Source organism: Anolis carolinensis, chromosome 1, assembly GCF_035594765.1.
Source record: "Anolis carolinensis isolate JA03-04 chromosome 1, rAnoCar3.1.pri, whole genome shotgun sequence".
Classification (NCBI taxonomy): domain Eukaryota; kingdom Metazoa; phylum Chordata; class Lepidosauria; order Squamata; family Dactyloidae; genus Anolis; species Anolis carolinensis.
In genome coordinates, this window is record NC_085841.1 from 255,028,645 (window position 1) to 255,040,828 (window position 12,184).

Here is a 12,184-nt window from a genome sequence, read left to right on the forward strand (position 1 = left end):
TTCCCTTAACTTAAACAACAAAAGTACACAACCAAAATACACCAAATTTGGCCACAAAAGACATGGTCATCCGGACTGTGTTTTTACATGAAAAAAAACCAAGAAAAATAAAGTCCTAATTAGAGGGAGAGGCTAAGCTCCGCCCACTTTGTCTCCTAGCAACCCGCTCAGCCATTTAATGGCGCCCAGGACCTCTTCAATCAGGCCTCTTCCACACTGCCTATAAAATAAAGATTATCTGATTTGAACTGGATTATATGGCAGTGTAGACTCAAGGCCCTTCTACACAGCTATATTACCCATTTATAATCTTATATTATCTGCTTTGAACTGGATTATCTTGAGTCCACACTGCCATATAATCCACTTCAGTGTGCATTTTATACAGCTGTATAGAAGGAGCCTCATATAATCCAGTTCTAAGCAGATAATATAAGATTATAAATATACAATAGAGTTTCACTTATCCAACATAAATACCCCAGCAGAACGTTGGATAAGCGAATATGTTGGATAATAAGAAGGGATTAAGGAAAAGTCTATTGAACGTCAAATTACATTATAATTTTGCAAATTAAGCACCAAAACATCATGTTATACAACAAATTTGACAGAAAAAGTAGTTCAATGTGCGGTAATGTTATGTAGTAATTACTGTATTTACGGATTTAGCACCAAAACATCACGATGTATTGAAAACATTGACTACAAAAACATTGACTACTTAAAGGCCGACTGCGTTGGATAATCCAGAACATTGGATAAGTGAGACTCTACTGTAATATGAAATATTTACTGTGGTATAATAATACAGAACAATATAATCTCTAAAACCAGGACAGTAAATAAAGAGCAACACTCTGAAAGCAGGAAAATTAGGAATTCCAGAAAGGAAACAATCAGGGCCAGCTAACACTTCCCAACAAAGGATTCTCCCAGGCAGGAAGCAAACAGGCTTTGAAGCTGCAAGGCCATTAAATGCTAATCAAGGTGGCTAATTGCAGCATTCATACCTGCCACACTGTGACTATTAATTGCTATTCAACCTGGCCAACCAAGGATTCCGCAAGGTAGAAAGCGGCCAGGCTTGCAAGCAGCAAAGCTATTCAGTGCTATTCAACCTGGCCAACCAAGATTTCCCCTAGATAGAAAATCCCCAAGATCTGAAGCCGCGAGGCTACTCTGTCCCATACAACCAGGCCTAAAAAGGATGCCATATGTAGAAAGCAGCCAGGCTTTTAAGCTGCAAGACTATTCAGTGCAGGTCAAGCTGGCCAAACAAGGATTCCCCTACTAAGGAAGTAGCCAGGCTTCAAAGCAGCTCTTTGATTGAGGGTGCTACTACAGCTACTCCGGAAAACATCCAGGCTTTGAGACTGCAAGGCTATTTACTGCTATTCCACCTGGCCAACAAATGATTCCCATAAGCCACAGCAACGCGTGGCCGGGCACAGCTAGTATATATATAAAGATCCAGGTGTCCTCTGGACAACATCCTTGCAGACGGCCAATTCTCTCACACCAGAAGTGATTACAGTTTCTCAAGTTGCTCCTGACATGAAAAAAGTACTGTTATTGATAACTGTCATTTTTCTAAGATATGTGACTTACCCAGGGTCACCCAGTGGCTTTCTATGGTCAAGTACAGAATCAAACAATGGCCTGTCTCTTGAAGTTTTAAGATACATGTACTTTGTGATTTGAAGAATGTTTTTGCTTTTCAATTGTCAGTCCTTAGTACTACTTTTTAACCTTTGCATTTATTTGTTGGATGTTTGTATTTTTATGGGTGTTTGAACTGTGTAATCTTTTGTAACAATGAGATTGAAATGGCGCCATTTTATGCAGACTTTTCCAATGTTCGAGTGAACACAGTTTACTGTGGGAAAGAAATGGAAAAATAAAAATAAAGTGAGGGTGTTGCACATGGATTTAAACATATATATGCAATTTTATTAGAAGCCTTGTAGTTACATGGGGCTTGGTATTCTGTCTATCACCTTTAATGGACATTGCAAAATGCATGACTGGGATCAGTGATGAAAATTGGATACGGGTGAATAAACAAGACAGGTGGAACAGAGATAAATATAATACTGCAATGGACTTGGTGGAATAGCTGCCAATTACCTCCACTGCTTACTGGAAGATAAAGACCCAGACAAAATTTTTCTGTAGTAAATTATTGCAGAGACAAGGGGTTGTCCTTAATGACAGCCTAGAAAACTTCAGCAAGGGTAGAATATTGTTATATAACTGTTAATGAACATGAGTTGCTATTCTCATACTGCTGTTACTTTTTTAAAAAATCAACGTCATTTCTTTCTTTCTTTTCTGCAGCTTCAGAATTTTCCAGTGTTTCTAGTGTGGCTATGCCTGGTTTGTTTTAGCTCAGGGGTCCCTCAACTAAGGCCTGGATGCAGTCCTCCCAGGTAATTTACTTGCCCCCAATCTAATTTTATACTTAGGTTCGCCCTAATTCTGAAACTACTTGAAGGCATACAACAAAAATAACAACAAAAGCAACCCTAAATAATGCATTGCCAAAAGCGTTCACAGCCAGAATCACTGGAGTGATGCATGGTTTCTGGGCTGTATAGCCGTGTTTTAGCAGCATTTTATCCTGGCTTTTTGCCTGCATCAGTGGCTGGCATCTTCTGAGAATGTTTTTTGAGACAAAACAAGCAGAGATTCTTAATGTCTAAACAGCCTATGCTGAGCAAAGGCAAACTCAAAGGAAAGTCATTAGCATATATTTAGAGAATGGAAAGTGACAGGAAAACAGGATGTAAATATGTGATTTTCCCCTAATATTCATATGATTTTTATTTATTTTAAATTATATTTTTTCCTGAGTTTTCCCTAGTTTGGGATATTGACACAAAGCTATTATGGCACATCTGAATGTTATAACATTGCTTTACCATCTTAAAAATAAGAGTAGACAGTAATTGGCGTAATTAGCACTGATGAATTTAGAAACCTATCCATTCTGTTTTATTTTTAAAGCAAAACAGCTAGGATTAGGCATAACTGTAGAAAACAAGCAGCAGATTGAATTTCTTGCCTCCTGTGAAATAAATGCCTTTCATGACCTGCATTTTAATACTCTATTTGACAATGATACATGGGGATGTGATGCTCCTCAGACAAGCAGTGTTAGCCTCTTGTCTTTGTCCAGGAATGCACTTGACAGGCATGACCAAAAGTATTGCCAGTACCATAGATTACATGAGTGCTAATCAAATCAAGGACAGTATTACACAACACCATGATGCAGGCATTCCTTTTCCACCACACACATACATTTATACCCTCTCTCAAAATCATATATTCTAGAGCTATAAGTGTTAGTTTTTGCTGAAGATAAAGTGACTCATATCTATGATATAATCTACTAAGCAAGCCACTATGGTGCAGAAAGACTATACAATATAAAGAAGGGGTGGACAGTTTTCTTGCCACTGTTTAGTAAATGAATTTCAAACAGCCTCTGAGTTGTCTGGTTGCCAAAAGTACTTTTGTGAAAAGAGAGATAGAAAGCTAGAGATTTCAGTATTAGAGAATCTCACTTTTCCTGTTTAATAGTCATCAAACACTGGCTTCTAGTCAAATAATATGACAGTTTGGAAGTAAAACATTACAATTAACACTGTCAAGCTCGTAGTCAGTGGAGGGGTGTGTGTGTTATGGGTTAAACCCCTGACACCAATTTTTCAGGTTTTAAAAATGTGGTTTATTTATTTATTTATTACATCACTTCTACCCCGCCCTTCTCACCCATCAGGGGTCTCAGGGCGGCTTACAATATAAACACACACATCAAAAAACAGTTTTCATCAAATTTAAAAATCCATCAAGATTAAAAATTACAATAAAATTAAGAATATACATTAAAAATATACATAATTATACATTTAAATATACATTTAAGACGCTTTCCATGTCCAGGTGGGGTCTGTCAGTAGGTGATATATTCATATCTCATTTTTGCTGCTACTCATGCTCAAATGCCTGGTCCCATAACCACGTTTTTGTTCTCTTTCGGAAAGACAGGAGGGAGGGAGCCTGCCTGACTTCAATGGGGAGGGCGTTCCATAGGCGGGGAGCCACTACTGAAAAGGCCCTGTCTCTCGTCCCCGCCAGCCGCACCTGTGAGGCTGACGGGACCGCGAGCAGGGCCTCACCTGATGATTTTAAGCTTCGAGATGGGTCGTAGCGGGAGACACGTTCAGACAGATAAGCTGGGCCGGAACCATTTAGAGCTTTATAGGCTAAAGCCAGCACCTTGAATTGTGCTCGGAAGCTAATCAGCAGCCAGTGGAGCTGGCGTAACAGAGGAGTGGTACGCTCCCTGTACGCTGCTCCAGTTATTAACCTGGCAGCCTCCTGTTGGACTAATTGAAGCTTCCGAACAGTCTTCAAAGGCAGCCCCACGTAGAGTGTGTTGCAGTAGTCTAAACAGGATGTAACAAGAACGTGGACCACTGTGGCCAAGTCCGGCTTCCCAAGGTACGGTCGCAGCTGGCACACAAGTTTTAATTGTGCAAAGGCTCCCCTAGCCACCGCTGAGACCTGGGGTTCCAGGCTCAACGGTGAGTCTAGGATCACCCCCAGACTGTGCACCTGCGCCTTCAGGGGGAGTGTGACCCCCATCCAGCACAGGCTGTAACCCTATACCCTGTTCGGCCTTCCGACTGACCAGGAGGACCTCTGTCTTGTCTGGATTCAATTTCAATTTGTTGGCCCTCATCCAGTCCGACACAGCGGCCAAGCACCGGTTCAGGACCTGGACAGCCTCCTTAGTGACAGGTGGGAAGGAGTGACAGAGCTGGACATCATCTGCGTACAGATGACACCGCACGCCGAAACTCCTGATGATCTCTCCCAGCGGCTTCATGTAGATGTTAAACAACATGGGAGACAACACAGAGCCCTGCGGGACCCCAAAAGTCAACGGTTTTGGGGCCGAGCAGGCGTCCCCCGATGACACCATCTGGGACCGACCCTCCAGGAATGAGTGGAGCCACTGCAAAACAGTACCTCCAAGTCCCATCCCCACGAGGCGTCCCAGAAGGATACCGTGATCGACGGTATCGAAGGCCGCTGAGAAGTCCAGCAGAACCAGCAGGGACACACTCCCCCTGTCCAGTTCCCGGCGAAGAATTTTAACTGGTTGACCAAATCCCCTGCTAAGTCTATGAGAAGCAAAAAAATAGAATTCCTCGACAGCTACAAGCACCATCTCAACCAAATTTTGATAATTTATTCACACTATCATTACTTACCTTTCCACTAATTTACATTGTAATAGCAGCAATAGCTGACATAGTGGAAGTGACCAAGTTTTGACATTGCTGATGCTTAATCAACATTTTTGATGTGAAGACAATGTAATCCACCAAAACTGACATCAGAATTGGACTCCCCAGATTAAACTCCATAAGAAAAACTTCAATTCAAATACAATTTACAATATTTTCAGAGATGTAACGACTGATAATTTTTAATTGTTTTAAAAGTTTATACTTTTGAATAGCTAGGTATCAGATTAAAGGTCTTTCTACAAATGTAATAATATGTGTGGGTAATAGATCTTGATTTTTTAGATATTCCAATTTAAAGTTGTATCTCTGATTCTGATCAACATTTTTGTGAAATTTGAACACAATTATAGATTTTATTATGTAGTTTCATTTGTTTTTTACCCCATGTAATTAAATTATAATTATAATTTTAAGAACACCTGAAAGTAGTCATGCCCCTGCTCTCTTGTTCTTCCCTCTTTCATAGCTCTCTCTTAAGCTCACATTCTTGCCTCTCCCACTGGGGTACAAAAGGAAAGCCAATCCAAATACAGCTGTCTTATTTATTGACTGCCAGCTTGAGTGGCTGTTCTCAGACTTAAAGTCCTGTTAGTTGCTGTTAGTGTTTCCTTTCATCCATCTGACTCCAGAAGATACCTAAAAACTGCACTGAATTTGCAATACTTGTGTGAACAGGGTTATGATGATTCTGCTAATATGAGTGGTCATATTAGTGGCACACAGGGAATTACATCACAGAAGTTTCCAGCGGCTGTCTACATTCATTGTAGTGCTCGCTTACTAAATCTAGCCTTAGCAAAGACTTGCAGCATTTCACCTACCAGTGCAATTTGTTCAGAGCACCATCCATCAGAATTGTTGAAGAATAATATAAAAGACTGTTTCCCTGATTCAAGAGCAAACAACCTGTTGCTGCTTTGTGAAACTGGTTGGGTTGAGCAACATGATTCTTTTGTTGAATTGTACAGTGTGATGGTGAGAACACTTGAAGAACTAAAAGAGAGTCCTCTAGACAATAGTGAGACTTCTTCCCAAGCTGGACACCTTCCTTTAGATGTTCTAAATGCTGAATTTGTAGTAACCATGCCCATCCTAAGAAAGCTTCTGCCATCATCCCATTAGCTTAGCAAAACAATACAAAGAGTAAATATTTACATTTTTTGTAGTCTACAATATGTTGACAGCCTCTTAGAAAAATCCAGGGAGATGCACCAGAATCTGTGAAATAATTTCAGATCTTTGACACAGCAAGATCAGTGGTGGAGTCTATGGGTGGAGAACTTAGGATTCCTTGCATCTGTTCAAGACAGACTTGTAAAAACAATATCCAGGTAACTTTACCAACACCAATGGAATATTATAGGGTAAATGTGTACATCTCATTTCTGGACTTTTTCTTCAGTCAGCTTCAAGAAAGTTTTACAAGGCACAGGGAAGTAGTTCAGGAAGAGCAAGTGTTCCTCCCTATTAATTAGGGCCACTGAAAATCCAACTTGAAGAAGTATATAGAACTTTACAATGAATGCTTTCAAGATACTGACACACTGATGGAAGAGTCTGATCTGACCTGTGGTGTAGAAAATGGAAAAAAAGATTACACCTGCAGAAAAACCATCCAGTTGCACTGGAAGCATATCTTGTCTGTGATAGACAGTTTTGTCTGAATATGATGAAACTTCGGAATTCTGCAACTTTGCCAGTGTCAATAGCTACAAATAAAAGGTTGTTTTCAACTTTTAAACATTTGAAAACATACATAAGAAGCACAGTGCTGCACTCTTGAATGTCCACTGAAATTTATCTGTGGTGGAACCCGATTTCTGTCAGTATGTCCAACAGTTTTCAAGTGTTTCCAACAGTCATTGTGGCATTCTTTTGTAACCACTAAATTATCAATTAAGATTCACTTTCAGGGTTTGAATCTTTGTAATGTAAGTAAAATAGAAATTTGATTTAATTAAGTCAACATAAAAATAAACCCCATTTTAATATTTTTCAAATATGTCTACCTGTTCCTTCCTGGATCCCTAGACTTGAATAATCAATTTTCTTCTCTTTCTTACTATTTTTTCTCATCACAATAATAATCTTTTTGGCAGTCAGGCCTGAGAACTTGTCCATCAAAAAGGAATTCTTCCCTTCACTTAGCATCATGGAAGGAACAAGGAGTTAGTACAGCCTCACTAGCAGCTAGTACTGTTGAAGCTTGTCAGAACAGCTGACAGAAGTAGACAAGTAGCCCCAGGGAGAGAAGGTAGTGGATTCAATCTAAGACTATTATTATCACACACATTTTTAGTTGTACTACCTTTTTAAATGACCTCACACTTGCTGGCAGTGTAACTAGGAACTGTAGCAAGCTTGCAATTCTTTATTCTATACATTTTTCATTTGTAAACCCAGACTTCATATTAATGAATGAACGCACTCCGTCTTAAATAGTCAGTTAATGCTGTGAGAATGCTAGATACTTCTGTGCCCATCCCACTTTTTCTAAAGTTGAAGTTGAAGCATAAAATTATTTTTAAGTGGGATTCACAATGTCAGGAATGTTCAAGTAGCCATATCCCACAAAAGGCCCACTTCTTTTTACAGTACTTATGTGAAAATATTGGGTTGAATCTTGAGATCTGATGCTAGGAAGAAGCTCTCAGAAAAGACGTTTCATACATCTTTCCTCCACTACATCCTCCTATATTCCTTCATAAGCTCCTCCTGGGTCCAGGGGATGTGATACAAGAAGCTGCAGGGGACGAAACAACTTATCACAACAGATAGCGGAACTACAGGTAATTCTTCATTTCTGAGTCTCACTGTTTTCCATCTACAACTATCTTTCATAGCACATTCCAATGGGTCTCCTCTAGACATGCAGGTGGCAGAACTGGCAGGAAATTAATCTTCTATGCATCTCTTTACCCTAACAGTTCTTAGGATCCAACTAAGTGTAAGTAGGCTATGTGTACAGAACTTGACAGCAGAAGGTTTTCACAGTGCTGATGATTTCTACCATTCGGAACAAAGCACAAAAATAATCAGTCACTGACTATGTTCAGTCCACCTTTTATTTATTTATTGTATTTATATGCTGTTGTTCTCCAAGAGTGGGATCCAAAGTGGCACCTATAATCTCTTTGATCCAGAACTCCTTTTGCTGATGTTATCCATAGATGTGATTGTGTGCTTTCAAGTGGTTCCTACTGTTGGTGACACTTTTTTAATCGTGTCAGAAGTGACTTGAGAATATACTGCAAGTTGCTTCTGGTGTGAGAGAATCAGCTATCTACAGAGACATAACCCAGGGGATGCACGGATGTGTTACCATCCTGTGGGAGGCTTCTATCATGTCCCCACATGGGAAGCTGGGGCTGACAGATGGGAGCTTGCCCTGACTCGCAGATTCGAACCACTAACCTTCAGGTCAGCAGTTCAGCTGGCACAACGGTTTAACCCATTGCGCCACCACGGCTCCTATTGATGATGCTAAGATGAAACTAGAATAACTATCATGATGCAAATAAAATAAAACTAATACAGCTAGGTTCATATTATAGATAAATTGTAACACACATTTTTTGTTTCAGAAGTTTAGGACAAGATCTATAGATCAACATGGAATGAAGCTGACTGTAAGCTAAGCTGCTCACATTCCCATGTTTGATCTGTTTTATGTACAAAAATGGACAATGGCTCAAATGATCAAAATTTCACCAGTCATCTTTGTTAAACACATTGCTACAGTTGTGTTTCATTCATGCTCAATTCAAAACCTTCTCCATGTTATAAAGCAGGGGTCCTCAAACTTTTAAAGCAAAGGGCAATCCTTCAGACTGTGGAGGGGCCGAATTATCATTTGGGGGAAAAAAACGACAAATTCCTATGCACACTGCACATGTCTTATTTGTAGTGCAAAACAACAACAATGAAAGAACAATACAATATTTAAAAATGAAAACAATTGTAACCAGCATAAACCTATCAGGATTTCAATAGGAAGTGTGGGCCTGCTTCTGGCCAATGAGATAGTCAAGTGAATTAGGATTGTTGTTGTTGTGTGCCTTCAAGTCATTTCAGACTTTGGGCAAGCCTCAGTCTAAAATTATTTATTTATTCATTTACTACATTTATTTATTACATTTATATCCTGCCCTTCTCACCCTGAAGGGGACTCAGAGCAGCTGAGACCCCTGCACTATACTGTAATATTATATGTAATATATAGGTTGGTAAAGGTTTTCCCCTGACGTTAAGTCCAGTCATGTCTGACTCTGGGGGTTGGTGCTCATCTCCATTTCTAAGCCAAAGAGCCGGCATTGTCCGTAGACACCTCCAAGATCATGTTGCCAATGGCATGACTGCATGGAGCGCATTACCTTCCCGCCAGAGTGGTACCTATTGATCTATTCACATTGGCATGTTTTCGAACTGCTAGGTTGGCAGGAGCTGGGGCTAACAGCGAGCGCTCATTCCGCTCCCGGGATTCGAACCTGGGACCTTTTAGTCCACAAGTTCAGCAGCTCAACGCTTTAACACACTGTGCCACCAGGGGCCCCTATGTAATATATAACATATAATTATTATTATTATATGGTATTAGTATTATATTGTGTAACAATAATATTATAACATTATAATATTATTATCGGAGCCCCCAGATGGCGTAGTGGACTAAGTGACTTGAAGGTTGGGTTGCTGACCTGAAGGCTGCCAGGTTTGCATCCCACCTGGGGAGAGTGCGGATGAGCTCCCTCTATCAGCTCCAGCTCCATGCGGGGACATGAGAGAAGCCTCCCACAAGGATGGTAAAAACATCAAAACATCCGGGCGTACCCTGGGCAACGTCCTTGCAGACGGCCAATTCTCTCACTCCAGAAGCAACTCAAGTTGCTCCTGACACGAAAAATTTTTTTTATTATCAATATTATATGTAAATACAATATATTATTAAAATGATATAAAATATTATATTATAAAACTGAGGGCGGGGGCCAGGTAAATGACCTTGGAGGGCCGCATCTGGCCCCCGGGCCTTAGTTTGGGGACCCCTGTTATAAACAATCTGCAGTAAATACTGGCTTTTTAACAATTTATTGTTGGTTCAACCACACACAGCACATGTTTATAGGCTTATCAAGAAAAAAGAAAGGCAGGAAAGAGGCCAGGATAGAGGACTCCTTCTCCCATTATCCTCCTTGAATGTTTGTTGTCTCTGTCTGCCTTTCGCTCTCTCTATTCCATCCTCCCTTCTCAATAATGATGCAGGCTGATGTATCTCAGGTTGCATACTTTTTGTTTTTAGTTGCCCAGACCATGGCCCGAATTCTTTCATCTGCTCTTCTAACCTCTGTGTCAGAAAGTTGATTGCTGAATGTAACCTCTGAGTCTCTCCTTTGTTTGATCTTAAATGGAAGTGGAAACCATGCCAGATAGTTTAGGTCTCGGTTTTCTATCTAGAAAATGTAGTTCTTTATGCTTTTAGTAAACCTTTCAAACTTTAAGGTTGACTCTGCTGCTCATTGTTTTTAAGTTCAATTTTCCTCCTGTCACACTGCTGCCTCCTGCTGTGTGAGTGAATGTGCTGCTGTGCTTTATCTTTTAAATGCTTATTATTTTGGGGGGGATTTTGCTAACACTTTTAATGTCCTTGATGATACCATGTTCCTGCCATAAATAATGCACGCAGCCATGTGTCACCTCTGCAATTATTTCTCTGTTTTTCATTTCATCATTAAAACATAATGGAAGTTAAAACAGCTTTCAAGTATAAAGGCTGAGTAAGAAAACTGATTTTTTTTTTTTACAATCACCTCTTGGGTTAGGTCTCATATGGCCAAATGAAAGCCCCAGTAACTAGTTTTAAACTACAAATGCAGCTAAAATGGTCTCAAACACCAACCCAGGCTTCAATGTCCAAATGCCACACAAAACACTGCAGTCTCAGTTGTCTGCTGGAAATTTAAAAGAGATAAGAGTCACAAACATACACACATTTTATTTATTAGCCTATCTGCCGTATCAAAACATTTGAGAAACACATTTAACACATAGAACCCACATTACAACCAAAGTTAAAATAAATAAGCTGTTAACAAAGGGTCAAGATCTGGAACCAGATCAAATATCTGCATCACCCATACAATTTACACCAATCAACTCCAAATATGCAATTCTCAGCTGAGTTGCTCTAAATAGAAAAAGGGCCATTTTGTATGTTATTTTAGCATTCTGGCCAATTTGTTGTTTATACATTCTGTAGCTTCTGACTCTCTGTGACCTCATGGACCAGCCCATGGCAGAGCTCCCTGTTGGCTGTGGCCACCCCAGCTCCTTCAAGGTCAAGCCAGTCACTTCAAGGAGACCATCTATCCATCTTGCCCTTGGTCGGCCCCTCTTCCTTTTTCCTTCCATTATCCCCAGTATCATTGTCTTCTCCAAGCTTTCCTGTCCTTTCATTGTGTGGCCAAAGTATTTCATCTTTGCCTTTAATTTCCTTCCCTCCAGTGCACAGTTGGGCATTATTTCCTGGAGTATGGACTGATTGGATCTTCTTGCGGTCCAAAGCACACTGAGAATTTTCCTCCAACACCACAGTTCAAAAGCATATATCTTCCTTCACTCAGCCTTCCTTGTGGTCCAGCTCTCACATCAGTAGGTTACCATGGGGAATACCACTGCTTTAGCTCTGCGGACTTTCATTACCAGTAAGATAGAGCCACTTAATTTCTACAATCAAGGTACTGCTATTGTGAAAGTGCTATTTCACACATTCACCAACCTAGGCTCTTGTGGTGTAGGAACAAAAAGGATTCTGCTGAAGATTTCAAATTCATTTTTCAAAGCCCACCTCCATATAAAGT

The 12,184-nt window shown here is 40.2% G+C and overlaps 1 protein-coding gene across 3 annotated transcripts in view; it reads right to left on the reverse strand.

Annotated features, from left to right (window-relative positions):
• Positions 1-12,184, reverse strand: part of dpp10 (dipeptidyl peptidase like 10) — a 798,815-nt gene that overhangs the window by 215,840 nt on the left and 570,791 nt on the right. The window lies entirely within an intron of this gene.